Here is a 4,363-nt window from a genome sequence, read left to right as displayed (position 1 = left end):
GTGCACCGTTTTTTCTAAGAGAGCAACGTTGGTGCACTGTTTTTCTAAGAGAGTGGAACATTGGTGCCCTGTTTTTTCTAAGAGACTGAACGTTGGTGCCTGTTTTTCTAAGAGACTGAACGTTGGTGCCCTCTGTTTTTCTAAGAGAGTGAACATTGGTGCAATCTGTTTTTCAAGAGACTGGAACATTATGCTGTTTTTCTAAGAGAGGAACGTTGGTGCTGTTTTTCTAAGAGACTGAACGTTGGTGCACTGTTTTTCTTAAGAGAGTGAAACGTTGGTGCACTGTTTTTCTAAGAGACTGAACATTGGTGCACTGTTTTTCTAAGAGACTGAACAATGTTGGTGCACTGTTTTCTAAGAGAGTGAACGTTGGTGCACTATTTTTCTAAGAGAGTGAACGTTGGTGCCTCTGTTTTCTAAGAGAGTGAACGTTGGTGCCCTGTTTTCTAAGAGACTGAACGTTGATGCCCTGTTTTTCTAAGAGACTGGAACGTTGGTGCCCTGTTTTTCTAAGAGACTGAACGTTGGTGCCCTGTTTTTCTAAGAGACTGAACGTTGGTGCACTGTTTTCTAAGAGAGTGAACGTTGGTGCACTGTTTTTCTAAGAGACTGGAACGTTGGTGCCTCTGTTTTTCTAAGAGACTGAACATTGGTGCCCTGTTTTTCTAAGAGACTGAACATTGGGGCCCTGTTTTTCTAAGAGACTGAAACATTGGTGCCCTGTTTTTCTAAGAGAGTGAACATTGGTGCAATGTTTTCTAAGAGAGGAACGTTGTGCCTCTGTTTTTCTAAGAGAGGAACGTTGGTGCACTGTTTTTCTAAGAGACTGAACATTATTCTGGCAAGAGAGTGAAATCGTTGGTGCCCTGTTTTTCTAAGAGACTGAACATTGGTGCCCTGTTTTTCTAAGAGAGAGTGAACGTTGGTGCAATGTTTTTCTAAGAGACTGAACATTGGTGCACTGTTTTTCAAGAGAGTGAACGTTGTGCCTCTAAGAGACTGGGTGCCCTGTTTTAAGAGAGGAACGTTGGTGCACTGTTTTTCTAAGAGACTGAACATTGGTGCTCTGTTTTTCTAAGAGAGTGAACGTTGGTGCACTGTTTTTCTAAGAAGAACGTTGTGCACTGTTTTTCTAAGAACAACGTTGGTGCACTTGTTTTTCTAAGAGAGTGAACATTGGTGCCCTGTTTTTAAGAGACTGAACGTTGGTGCACTGTTTTTCTAAGAGACTGAAATATTGGTTTGTTTTTTCAAGAGAGTGAACGTTGGTGCCCTGTTTTTCTAAGAGAGTGAACATTGGTGCCCTGTTTTTCAAGAGACTGAACATTTTTGCCCTGTTTTTCTAAGAGAGTGAACGTTGGTGCACTGTTTTTCAGAGAGGAACATTGGTGCCCTGTTTTTCTAAGAGACTGGAACATTGCGCCTCTGTTCTTCTAAGAGAGTGAACGTTGGTGCCCTGTTTTTCTAAGAGACTGAACGTTGGTGCCCTGTTTTTCTAGAGACCTGAACGTTGAGTGCCCTGTTTTCTAAGAGACTGAACGTTGGTGCCTGTTTTTCTAAAGAGTGAACGTTGGTGCCTGTTTTCTAAGAGACTGAACGTTGGTGCCCTGTTTTTCTAAGAGACTGAACGTTGGTGCCCTGTTTTTCTAAGAGAGTGAACGTTGGTGCCCTGTTTTTCTAAGAGACTGAACGTTGGTGCCCTGTTTTCTAAGAGACTGAACTTGAACATTGCCCTGTTTTTCTAAGAGACTGAGACTGAACGTTGGTGCCCTGTTTTTCTAAGAGACTGAACGTTGGTGCCCTGTTTTTCTAAGAAGAGACTGAACATTTGGTGCCCTGTTTTCTAAAGAGACTGAACGTTTTTTCTAAGAGACTGAACGTTGGTGCCCTGTTTTTCTAAGAGACTGAACGTTGGTGCCCTGTTTTTCTAAGAGACTGAACGTTGGTGCCTGTTTTTTTCTAAGAGTGAAACGTTGGTGCCCTGTTTTTCTAAGAGACTGAACATTGGTGCACCTTTTTCTAAGAGACTGAACGTTGGTGCCCTGTTTTTCTAAGAGACTGAACGTTGGTGCCCTGTTTTTCTAAGAGACTGAACGTTGGTGCCCTGTTTTTCTAAGAGACTGAACGTTGGTTGTTTTCTAAGAGACACTGTTTTTCTAAGAGACTGAACGTTGGTGCACTGTTTTTCTAGACTGAACGTTTGTGTTTTTCTAAGAGTGAACTGCACTTTTCTAAGACTGAACGTTGGTGCCCTGTTTTTCTAAGAGAGTGAACGTTGGTGCCCTGTTTTTCTAAGAGACTGAACGTTGGTGCCCTGTTTTTCTAAGAGACTGAACGTTGGTGCCCTGTTTTTCTAAGAGACTTTTGCCCTGTTTTCTAAGAGACTGAACGTTGGTGAGACTCCTGTTTTTCTAAGAGAGTGAACGTTGGTGCCCTGTTTTTCTAAGAGACTGAACGTTGGTGCCCTGTTTTTCTAAGAGACTGAACGTTGGTGCCTGTTTTTCTAAGAGACTGAACGTTGGTGCCCTGTTTTTCTAAGAGACTGAACGGTTTTTCTAAGTGAACCTGTTTTTCTAAGAGACTGAACGTTGGTGCCCTGTTTTCAAGAGACTGAACGTTTTTGTTTTCTAAGAGACTGAACGTTGGTGCCCTGTTTTCCTGAACGTTTTCTAAGAGACTGAACGTTGGTGCCCTGTTTTCTAAGAGACTGAACGTTTTTTTTCTAAGAGACTGAACGTTGGTGCCCTGTTTTCTAGAAGAGAGTGAACGTTGGTGCCCTGTTTTCTAAGAGAGACTGAACGTTGGTGCCCTGTTTTTCTAAGAGACTGAACCCTTGGTGCCCGTGTTTTTTTTCTAAGAGACGTTGGTGCACTGTTTTTCTACGTTGGTGCCTGTTTTCTAAGAGAGTTTGGTGCCCTGTTTTTCTAAGAGAGTGAACGTTGGTGCCCTGTTTTTCTAGAGACTGAACGTTGGTGCCCTGTTTTTCTAAGAGAGTGAACGTTGGTGCCTGTTTTTCTAAGAGACTGAACTTGGTTTGTTTTTCTAAGAGACTGAACGTTGGTGCCTGTTTTTCTAAGAGACTGAACGTGGTGTTTTCTAAGAGACTGAACCCTGCCCTGTTTTTCTAAGAGACGTTGGTGCCCTGAAGAGACTGTTGGTGCCCTGTTTTCTAAGAGACTGAACGTTGCCCTGTTTTTCCTAGAGACTGAACGTTGGTTGTTTTAAGAGACTGAACGTTTGTGCCCTGTTTTTCTAAGAGACTGAACGTTGGTGCCCTGTTTTTCTAAGAGACTGAACGTTGGTGCCCTGTTTTTCTAAAGAGACTGAAATGAACATTGTTTGTTTTTCTAAGAGACTGAACGTTGGTGCCCTGTTTTTCTAAGAGCCTGTTTTTCTAAGAGACGTTTGTGCCCTGTTTTTCTAAGAGACTGAACATTGAACCTGTTTTTCTAAGAGACTGAACGTTTTGTTTGTTTTTCTAGAGACTGTGAACCCTGTTTTTCTAAGTGCCCCTGTTTTTTTCTAAGAGACCGAACGAGCCCTGAAGAGACTGAACGTTGGTGCACTGTTTTTCTAAGAGACTGAACGTTGTTGCCCTGTTTTTCTAAGAGCCTGAACATTTGGTGCCCTGTTTTTCTAAGAGACTGAAACCTATTTTTCTAAGTGCCTGTTTTCTAAGAGACTGAACATTGGTGCCCTGTTTTTCTAAGAAAGAGACTGTTTTTCCCTGAACGTTTGTGCCCTGTTTTTTCTAAGAGACTTTGGTGCCCTGTTTTCTAAGAGACTGAACATTGGTGCCCTGTTTTTTCTAAGAGACTGAACATTGGTGCCCTGTTTTCTAAGAGACTGAACGTTGGTGCCCTGTTTTTCTAAGAGACCTGAGATTTTTAAAGAGACTGAACGTTGGTGCCTGTTATCCACTGTTTTTCTAAGAGACATTGGTGCCCTGTTTTTCTAAGAGACTGAACGTTTGTGCCTGTTTTTCTAAGAGACTGAACGTTGGTTTTCCCCCTGTTTTTTCTAAGAGACTGAACGTTGGTGCCTGTTTTTCTAAGAGCTGAACGTTGGTGCCCTGTTTTCTAAGAGACTGAACATTGGTGCCCTGTTTTTCTAAGAGACTGAACGTTGGTTCCCTGTTTTCTAGAGACTGAACATTTGGTGCCCTGTTTTTCTAAGAGACTGAACGTTTGTGCCCTGTTTTTCTAAGAGCCTGAACGTTTGTGCCCTGTTTTTCTAAGAGCCTGAACGTTTGTGCCCTGTTTTTCTAAGAGCCTGAACGTTTGTGCCCTGTTTTTCTAAGAGACTGAACGTTTGTGCCCTGTTTTTCTAAGAGCCTGAACATTGGTGCCCTGTTTTTCTT

Source organism: Macrobrachium rosenbergii, chromosome 57 (assembly GCF_040412425.1).
Source record: "Macrobrachium rosenbergii isolate ZJJX-2024 chromosome 57, ASM4041242v1, whole genome shotgun sequence".
In the NCBI taxonomy this organism is placed as follows: Eukaryota; Metazoa; Arthropoda; class Malacostraca; order Decapoda; family Palaemonidae; genus Macrobrachium; species Macrobrachium rosenbergii.
This window is presented reverse-complemented; position numbering follows the sequence as displayed.